Source organism: Sciurus carolinensis, chromosome 3 (genome assembly GCF_902686445.1).
Source record: "Sciurus carolinensis chromosome 3, mSciCar1.2, whole genome shotgun sequence".
Lineage (NCBI taxonomy): Eukaryota > Metazoa > Chordata > Mammalia > Rodentia > Sciuridae > Sciurus > Sciurus carolinensis.
In genome coordinates, this window is record NC_062215.1 from 29,896,580 (window position 1) to 29,908,116 (window position 11,537).

The following is an 11,537-nucleotide window of genomic DNA, read 5'->3' on the forward strand; positions in this document are numbered from 1 at the left end:
TGTATAAGCAAGAATGTCACCATGTTATGTTACATTAAGTGGAAGAGCATACAAACTAATATATGCAGAGTGATTAACGAAAATAGAGACTTGGAAAACTGAAAGAAAATACTGAATTTTGTTAGAGTCATGAGGTTTTACCCAATGTTTCTCATTTTTTTTTTTAATGTAGTGTTTAGGGTATAGTTCAAGTGGCAGAGCACTTGCCTAGCATGTGTGATGGCCTGGGTCTAATTCCCTACACCACATGCAAAATATATTGTTTCTTCTTATACCAAAAATTAGACCAAAATAATACAGGTAGAAGGTTGGTTCTCAAACAAAAACAATGAAATGGTTAAAGGGAAGAAAACTCTGTGCAGCTATGTACATGTGAGATTTTTAATAAAATAAAATAAGAAAAGAGTCAACATTCCCAGCAGGAAGCTATTTTCAAGACATATTCAACCTGAGAATATCTTTGCTTTTATTCCTACATATTCCTCACCCCATCAGAGAGAGCACCAAGCAGAGAGACCTGGGATAAGAGTCACTGAGCACTATCAAGCACTGTCCTTGGAACTCAAGTTCAGCCAGTGGAGAACAAAAAAGACAGGCTGCTAACCCAGACAGAACTTCCAGAAGTTTCTTTGTACTATATTTTCCCCAAGGCTTGAATGTGTTCCCTTCAAAATTCAATGCTACTGATGTGACATGATTAAAGTGTAGGGTATTTAAGAGTCAATTAAGCATTAATGTTCCTGTGACTGAGATTAAAGTCTGGACAAAGAGGTTCCCTGTGGCATCAGCTAGATTGCTTTATGCCTTCTGTCATGTTTGGAACCCCTACCAGACCTGCTGACACCTTGAACTTGGGCTTCCTGTTCTCTAGAACTGTGAGGAAAACAATGTCTGTTCTTTATAAATTACACAGTCTTGGGCATTTTTGTTATAGCATCACAAAACAGACTATGATAGTATGCAAGAGGTGAGAAAATATCCTTAAAATCTTACAAATAGAAATAGGGATGGCTAGACCTAGGGATGGATTCAGAGACAGTTCTCCAGCTAAAATTTGAACATTTAGCACTAGCAGACTGAGAAGAAAGCACTGAAATCTCTATCTTTAATACTAAGGATCCTGAAAATTAAAAAAATAAAAGTATTGGGCATACACAGAACAGAATACAGAGAAGGATCAATGGAAAGGGCAGAATGTGAATAATATTTTTTAAAAGATATCCAAATAAAACCATGAAAGAGACCTCTCCCTTTGATATGTCCTACTTTTAGTTTAAACAACTCTTCTGTAAGAATGGAAAGATCACTCCAGAAACAAGGTTTATATTATTTTTAGGTTTTTTCTTAGATTGTAGTAGGTAGATTAACTCTCTAGTAAACTGCTTCTATTTTTCAATCTAGTCATTAATTCTTAGTTTATCCTTTGTTCTAAAATCCTGAATTACATTTCAGTTTTTGCAAGCATATTCTACTTTTTCCTAAAGAAAAACATATGAACAGTTTTACGAAAAATTAAACTAAAATAACATATCGGGTAGATTTCAAGTGATAAGATTCTGCTGATGAAATTTTACAAAACAAATAATAATAATAATATAAAATCAGCAGACCTTGTAGAATTTTACCTTATGAGACTTATTCTCTGGGCTACCAAAGAAATTTGCAAAATTTAAGGAAGCATTTCACCAGGAAGAATCTTCCCTGATATGGAAAAACCTGGGATCAAATCCAAATGCTACCATTTGTGAGTCTTTTATTATAGAATCATCCCCTTGAATTTTAAGTTTTAATTATCTTTATTGAAAATAAGAAAATTTTATTCCTTTATTTAAAAAAAATGTTGATGATTAATTGCACACCACGTTCCTAATTCTCAAGTGTTTGTCTTTAAGAAACTAACCAATATCTTATGGAACCCTGATATCCTCAGCCAACCAGAAATAAGAACAGCCCATTTTGATGAAAGTACACTGATTTTATCAGCATCAGGGAAATTGGTTAGAAATATTAGAATTCACCCCAGTGTCCCAATGCATGTGTCCATAGATATGAAAAACCTAGCAAATACAAGAAAACAAAATGTGCCTCCAACAACTTAACTACAGCTCAATATTTTTTTAATACATAAAACATTCTAAGATCGTGAGAATGAACTATCATCACAGAGGATGTTAAGGCACAGCCGACAAAACCCAAGAAGACATGCCAAGGCAATTCTGACGTCTCAGCAAAATGCAGACATCTGCTCTCTGCACTTGTGCCCAGAAAAGTCCATCCCTTTTCTTTTGGTAAGCCCTCCTTCTTAATCCTGCCCAACAGCAGCATGGAGCACAGACGGTAGGGGATAATATTGGGGATGGATTCACGCACTAGAACGAGGTCATCGCAATAGAGGTCATGATTAATGAGGTTCCAAATCACAGCAGAGTCAGCAAGCATAAGGGTGACCCTAATAAAAAGGAGGTAGAGGGTGAATGGAAGAAGGAAGTTTGGAATGAAGCACACATTTCTTTATTTGGACTACTAGAAAGTTTAGTTCCATAAAATGAACATAAGCATAGGATAAGATTTACAAGAAGGAAATTTCAGATCTATTTGATGCCCTCAGAGGGCTGGTGAATCAATAAATCTGGACCCCATAGAAATTTTTTGATGACTGAGACTCATATTCTAAGTGTCAAACACAATATCTAGACTATTACACAAGTTCAAGACGAGTCATGGGATTGGAATCTGCCATGCAAATTATCCTACAAGAAAAGATTATCACACATTCATGAACACCATGACCCCTTTCTGCTTTCATAACTCCCTTAGATCTGTTTTTGTTTAATTAAAAAAACATGTTCATAGAGTACTATTAGGATGGGTCCTGCTTTGGAGGCAAGTTGTCTTACAAGCATCCACTATTACTTTGAAGATGACATTGCAGAGTGGTGCCTTTATATTTAAAACTCTGCAAAGAAAGTGCCCATATTCATCTGAGTCTTTGCAAACAATACATGACTCTTTATAACAGTTTGGGAAAATACTGACAATGGTTGGATGACCCATGTTAAAACTCCCCAGTTCTCTAATAAGAAGGACAGGTGATTATGATGTTTCTGTTCACTACTTCATTACAGTCTTCCCCTATAAGCAAAACAAACACAATCCCCATCATCTAGATCTAACACTTTAATATTCTCAAACTGTATCACCCCACCCAACTCCAGGGTGCAACCCTAGGGTAACTGCTCTCTGTTCCTCTTAGATGACTTAATATACTACTTGACTAACCACCAAAATGGCTTTGTTTAGCTTTCTTAATTAAATGAGAGTATTCTACATTTTAAGAAGATTATATTTGTCTTATGCTTGCATCTTTAAAAGCTTTGAGGGGGTGGGTTTGAACTTAAAGGGTCACTTAATCAACCTCAAGTATAAAGACATAATAAAAAAAACTTGGAAGTGATGTCTAAAGCAGAGTTGAAGCTGAAGATTTGGTATTAATCCAACTATAAAAATAAAATGCCCCTCAAATACCTTAAAGAAAATGGCATAATTAAAAATAATGAATTAGTAATAATCTAGATAGAAAAATCCCAGGTTGTATCATTAAAAACTTGGGAATATTCCATTGTGTACATATACCACAGTTTCTTATCCATTCATCTGTTGAAGGGCATCTAGGTTGGTTCCACAATATAGCTGTTGTGAATTGAGCTGCTATAAACATTGATGTGGCCATGTCACTGTAGTATGCTGATTTTATGTCCTTTGGGTATAAACCAAGGAGTGGGATAACTGGGTCAAAATGTGGGTCCAATTCAAGTTTTCTGAGGATTCTCCACATTGCTTTCCAGAGTGGCTGCACCAATTTGCAACTCCACCAGCAATGGAAAAGTGTGCCTTTTCACCCATATCCACACCAACATCTATTATTGTTTGTGTTCTTGATAATAGTCACTCTAATTGGAGTAAGATGAAATCTTAGAATTGCTTTAATTTGCATTTCTTTAATTACTAGAGATGTTGAACACTTTTTCATATATTTATTAATCGCCTATATGTCTTCTTCTGTAAAGTGTCTGTTCAGTTCCTTGACCCATTTATTGATTGGGTTCTTTGTATTTTTGGTGTAAAGTTTTGTCAGTTCTTTATAAATTTTGGAGATAAGTGCTCTATCTGAAGTGTGTGTGGAAAAGATTTTCTCCCACTCTGTAGGCTCTTTTCACATTATTGATTGTATCCTTTGCTGAGAAAAAGCTTTTTAGTTTGAGTTCATCCCATTTATTGATTCTTGCTTTGATTTCTTGTGCTTTGGGAGTCTTGTTGAGGAAGTCTGATCCTCAGTCAACATGATGAAGATTTGGGCCTCCTTTTCTTCTCTTAGGTGCAGGGTCTCTGGTCTAATTCCTAAGTCCTTGATCCATTTTGAGTTGAGTTTTGTGCAAGGTGAGAGACAGAGGTTTAATTTCATTTTACTACATATGGATTTCCAGTTTTCCCGGCACCATTTGTTGAACAGGCTATCTTTTCTCCAATAAAAAAGAAGAAAAAAAGCTAAAAACTTAAAAAAAAAATTGAGAACATGGAGGACAAGAAGGGGAAAGCACAAATGGGAGACATTTCCCATCTTGCAGAGAGGAAGTAAATTTTGGTAAGTAAGGATTTTTTTTGTTTTGTTTTGTTTTTAATTGAAAGGTAGCCAATTGTAGTTGGGGGTAGAGGATAAATAACTTCCACATCACTAGAGAGAATAAAAGAAAAGAAAATGTTGGCCTATAAATGAAAGTCCAAAGAAAAGGTAAAGTGCAAATAAACCATAAAACAAGATTATAAAAGAAAAAAATGATAATAAATGATTGAGTTATTCTAGTAAATGAATAGGTTAAGCTCAAATATTAAAAGGTCAATGCTTTTTGTGGTCACAAAATCTAACCTTTTCCACAGTTGGTATTCAGTAAACTTTTATTGAATGTGTGAGTGAATGCAAAGGTGTTTCTTTCCATCAGACACTTAAAATTAAATGACACTATTAAACCTAAAGGGTCATCCCAAAGTATACTAGGCAACATCAAATAGAATATACTGGTATCAAAATCAATGACAGACAAGGTAGAATTACATACTACTGATTACACGAAGATAAAGCAACTGTACCTATTTGTGCAATATATGACCCAGACACTAAAATAAATGAAACAGAACTGTTCAAAATGCAAAAGTAAAAGTAGAATGAAAATGAAACAAGACTTATGGGAATCAGCTAGAACTGTACTTAGAAATTTATAGCTGTCGATGGTACCATTGAAGGTTTCTTGAAACGACCATCAAAATTGCCAAAACTTTGGGCAGACTGACAGTGAGTGAGTGACAGAGAGGTTGTGTGTGGGGGGAGAACTTGAATTATTAAAATCAGGGATAAGAGAGGGGACATTATGTGTTTTACAGAAACAACAAGGATTAAAAGAATATATTGTTAACAATTATATGCCAGTAAGTTAAATAATTTATCTGAATTAGACAAATTCCTACAAATTACTGACTTTGACTAAGAAATAAAATCCAAATAAGACTGATAAGTAATTAAGAGATTATATCCAACAAGAAAATATTTATAAAAAGCATATTTGACAAAGAATTTTTAACCAAAATATACCCCCAAAAAACATTTTAAACTCAACAATAAGAAATTACTTGATTAAAAATGTTGACATGGATGTGGGGAAAAAGGCACGCTTTTACATTGCTGGTGGAGTTGCCAATTGGTGCAACTACTCTGGAAAGCAGTGTGGAGAATCCTCAGAAAACTTGGAATGGACCCACCTTTTGACCCAGTTATCCCACTTCTCGGTTTATACCCAAAGGACCTAAAATCAGCAAACTACAGTAACAGAGTCACATCCATGTTTATAGCAGCTCAGTTCACAATAGCTAGACTGTGGAACCAACCTAGGTACCCTTCAACAGATGAATGGATAAAGATAAATGGATGGAATTGGAGAATATCATGCTAAGTGAAACAAACCAATCCCAAAAAACCAAAGATTGAATGTTTTCCGTGGTAAGTAGATGATGATATATAATGGGGGTGGGGTCAGTGGAGGGTGAGAGAAGAATGGGGGAACTTTAGGTTATGTAAAGGGAATGAGAAGGAGGGGAGTATGAAAAATGGTGGAATGAGACAGATATCATTATCCTATGTACATGTATTATTACACAAATGGTGTGACTCTACATTGGACACAACCATAGAAATGAAATGATGTACCCCATTTGTGTACAATGAATCAAAATGCAGTCTGTAAAAGATAAAATTTTTTAAAAGGGACTAAGACCTTAAAAGGACACCTCAGCAAAGAAGATATATAGAAGACAAATAAGCATATGAAAAGATACTCCATCCACATCTTATGTCATCAGAGAACACAAATTAAAGAGCAAGGAGATACCACCATACACCTATTTGAATACCTGACCTGAACACTGCCAATATGAAATGCTAGTGAGCAGGTAGAACAACAGGAACTCTCATTCATTATAGGGTAAAGCAAAATGATACAGTCGCTTTGGAATATACTTTGATAGCTGTTAGCTTTGCATCACTGTGACTAATATACCCAAGGAGAACAACTTAGAGGAGGAAACATTTAGTTTGGCTCATGGTTTCAAGGTTCAGTCCATGGTGGTGGTTGACTCCACTGCTCTGGTCAGAAGAGAGACAGAACATCATGGAGGAAGAACATGATGGAGGAAACAGCTTAGGACATGGCAACCTGGAAGCAGAGTTTGAGTACAAGGAACCAGGGATAATGATTCCCAGGAGCATGCCCCCAGTGACCTACTTCCTCTAGCCACAGCCTGCCTTGCCTACAGTAACCGCCCATTGATCCACTCAAATTATGAATCCATCAAATGAATTAGTCCACTGATTCTGTTACAGCTCTCAGAATTGAATCATTCAGACTATAGGATATTTTTTCAGCACTCAAAAGAAATGAACTATCAAGCCATAAAAGGACAGAGAGGAAAAACAATATTGCCTGTAAATTATAAGCCAGGAAGCATATAAGATTTATATAAAGCTATGGTAATGAATAAAATAGGTCATGGATATATTCTTGTAGATTGTGAAAAGGGAAAATTTACAGATTTACACTGTATGCTTGATTTGTGACCATGTGCATGTAGTAGTTGAGAATTTTTGTGTGGTAAAAATAATCATTTAGAGTTTCATTAGACACTAATGAGTATATGCTTTCATATACTCATATGTGTAAACTCTTATTAATGATAATGGAATGTGCATGCATGCCACAAAGATAGTATAGATTAATAGTAAAAATAATAACAATTGGAATTTCATAGCCTAATACCAAAATAAAAGATACATATTTTTGTTGATTTGTTAAAATTAAGCTTTCTACATAAATGCCACAGGGTGAAAATTAGTTGAAAGAAAAAACTTTCAGGCATTTAAATATTGACAATTATGAGTTAAGATTTTTAAAAATCTGAATTTTAAGACCAAGAATAATCCTTTTAGAAAAAGCAATAATTTAGGATTCCATAGATATTACTGTCAAGTTCCTTATTTTGTTAGCAAAATTGCTGAATTAATAAAATACTAATCTCTCAAAAAATCATTAAAAAATAATAGTTAAGAAAATATGTTAAGGTGAAAATTACATTTTACAAAACAGTATTATATCATTTTTGTTAATTGTGTTTGTATGTACATCTATTTATATTTTGGAAAACCACTGAAATATAATGCAATATTAACAGGTTTTATGTCTAGGTATTGGAATTCAAGGCTCAACTGTTTTTATTTTATCTATGTTTCCTTTTTCCCCAAAAATTTTACAATTTGTATTCTAAGATGTCTTATGGTCTTGACCAACATTTTAATAGTCAGAATCATCACAAAATAGTATTTGTTGAACTCCTACTGTGTTCCAAGTTAAGTTGAGCTTTTCAGGGTTGGAAAAGAAATGCTGTCTGCTTCCAAGGTCAGTCTAATGTCCGATACAGATATGAATGGCAATGACCTATGGGGACAGCTGTAACAGAGGCTGGGGTATATGACATAATATCTGACATTATCTTATGTAAATTTACTTGTGGAAATTTACTAGATGGAAAAAAGTCATCCAAGTTTTTTCAGATTACTTCCAGAAGTCACCAGATCTGCAGAGGCTAATTGACTATAAATAGATACATGACACAATTCGAGTATCAGGCAAATATTCTTTCAGTTGTCTCAAAGTACAAACATCTTAAGACAATCCCATATACAGGCTAACTTGTTTGTTTAATTTCTATTTGAAAATTCTTCCTTTACCTGGAGATCATGTATACATTTGATAAAAGCATAAATTGATCCACAGAATTACCCATTTTTACTCTACCCAGAAGTACATATGCTTCCTATGTCATAATATTTCTATGAAAGAACAGGAAAAACCACTCTTCAGTGCCCCAAATTAGAAAACTAAAAATGTAAATTTTTTTTGCTATCACTCTCAATCATTTAGTTAAAAAAAGAGGTGTGGTTTCAGCCATAAAGTTTGATCATGGGAAAACCTTTTTTTTTTGGTATTTTTTAATTAATTTTTTATTTGTTCTAATTGGTTCTACATAACAGTTGAATGCATTTTGACACATTGTACACAAATGGAGCGTAACTTCTCATTCCTGTGGCTGTACCTGGTGCTGAGTCACACCTGTAGTGTAATCATACAACCTCCTTTTTTGATGAACAAGTTTGGTAGGTGGGGGAGGTGGTCCTTTAGCTCTCTGGACTGCATTAAATAAATACTATTAGTAGCGAAGTCCTTGGAAACTGAGACATCTAATAACTACTTACTATTCTATCAAGTAACAAAAATATAAAAGACAAATGTCTCAAAAGTTTGCTGAAAGTCAACCCCAGTGACCTGAAGCTGTGTATAACTGCCCTGTACATAGTTCTCCCCAAGAGGCAGATTTTGTAAAAACATTATTGGATGATTTTGTTTTTATGGTTCTGCTCTGACATTACCTCATCTTGTAATAAGGAGGTTGACCTGCAGCCAGAATAAATTGCTTCAAACATTCCAAGACGGTGAATGCAGACATGAAATCTAAATACCTTGAGATCTTTCACCACTACATTTTATTGTAGGAAAAGAAAATGTGGCATGTTCCAGATTTTGTTTGAAATAACTAGAGTTCTGCAGAAGCATCACTTATTTGACTTTGAGGGTGTTGTCTTTATCATTAAGCCTCTTTTATTAAAGTATTCACATCCTACCTTATTTCCTCACTCATGAGTTCTATGTGAAGGACTATGGTTGACCTTGAGGATACACTATTTTAAAAGACATGGTTTGCCATCAAAGACCTGCCAATCAAAGGAGTCACAAGCAATCACAGGACAGGAAGAACTAGAATACACTATGATACTAGGGATCATAATGATAAGGAACAGTCTAATATGCTACAAAATATTTTATATTTAATACTTTTTAAAGTATTTTTAACAGACCCATCTTTCAGGTTTCAAATGAGACATTACTTTTTCCAAGGAATCAATTCCAAGTTCTAAAAGTGTCTTACAATATACCTATAAGTAATTATTTCACCGTATTATAATCCTCTATTTACATTTATACTTGTATTTATATTTTATATTTAATATTCTGAGATTACATTGATTAGACAACATGGTCAGATTAACAACAGAGTGAAAAGAGTACAGAATTAAAATAGGCCCCAAACACTAGCAAGTAGAAAACCAATCCAGCCACACAGGATGAATTTGCACACACACTTGTTCAACCACTCCTTGACGACACAAAGTTAGAATTTTCAGTTCCAACACAAGAACTCACAAAAGACAAAATCTAAGTTCAAGAAAAGCATTAAACAAAACATCATTCTCTCTGTAAAGCTGCTGTTTGGAGATTGAAGGGCTCTGTGAGAGCAGGTTTGAGTGGAGAACATGAGCTACTGAAGTTCTAGAAAGAATTAAAGGAACATTTTGAGAAATGACTAAAACTATAAAGGTCTCTCTCCCTCTCCATCTCTCTTGCTCACACACAAATGCATGCATAGACACATACACACCCAAAATAATAACCCAGCTTCCTATTATTAAAGATGAGGTATAAGCTAGTGCAGATGGATCTGTTACTGTGGCAACAGCAACCCCATGTGCTTTGTTTAAACTCAACAAACAATAGAAAAATCCTTGAAATTTATTCCTTGTCCTCTTCATTGAAAGAAACATTTTCTAAGCTCTGATGAATCATGAAAAGCACAGTTTGAATGCTGTAAGTTCATACAGTATGGAGAAAGCTATTTGGTTTTTTTTCCTTTCAAGGTTATGACTTCAAAAGTAATGTCAAGACCAGCAGAAAGATAATGATGGACCTGACCTATGCCAACACATCAATTAAGTGAACAAATTCCTAAGAAGGAAATGTTGATGCATAGTTGAAGACAATGCAGGTACAGATTTAGATAGATTTGTAGAAAAACACACAGATGTAAATGTAGATTATGTGTATGTGCATGTGTATATGGATATAGATCTATGGATACAGATATTTCTGTTGATTTGTTAATATAGCTTTCAGAAATAATTATCTTCACACTACCCCCAAACAATATGTGAACATACTACTGAAGCCAGTAGTCCAGAATTTGAAAGACAGAGACTCACCTTAAGGAAATTCTGGTTTAGTCTTTCCCAAAGTTCCAAGATACAATTTTGGTTCATATAGGAAAGTTTTATTTTAGTAAACAAATGTTTTTTTTTTTTAATCAATATAGTCTATTTATGGCTAATTTATATCATTACCTATTATTTTTCTTTTTTTTTTTAAATAATTCTGGGAATTATACCCAGGACTTGACACATACATGGTAAGCACACTACCACTGAGATCCAATCCCAGCCCATAAAGCTCATTTTTTTAAGCAAGTTTAAAAAAATGTACTGATCTATCCATTCAGTTTTTCTGTACATTTAAATTTGTACCAAAAATAAAGACTATTTAGAATGTTGTGGTTGAAAGAATACTTACTAAATAAAAGCATATAGTTCATCCATAGTTATGGCAAACAGAAGGCAAATTACTACAGATCAGGAAACACTCATCAGGTTCATCAGGTTCATTTGGATACGAGTCAACCCAAAGTAAGACAATCACTCAGTTCTAGATCTACCTATGGTGTTACCCTCTTTGTCCTGGGTCAACATTTGCAACCTCTTCTTCTAAGGTGAATCTGTATTCCACTACTTATTATTGCACAGCAATAGGATTATCTGCTGTCTCTCTCACAGAAACCTCACAGATATTTCTCATCTATCAGATAAGGTCAAGTCTGGAGACCAAAATCACATCAGCAATTTGAATAAGGAAAATTTAATATGAGAAAGTATTTTGGAGTAAAGAGTGGTTGTCTACTAACAGGAGTGAAAAAGAACTCCAAGGCATGGTACTAACTGAAGTAGAAATTGCAAGAGGCAGCAGCTAGTTTGAGAAATAACAAACAGGGGAGGA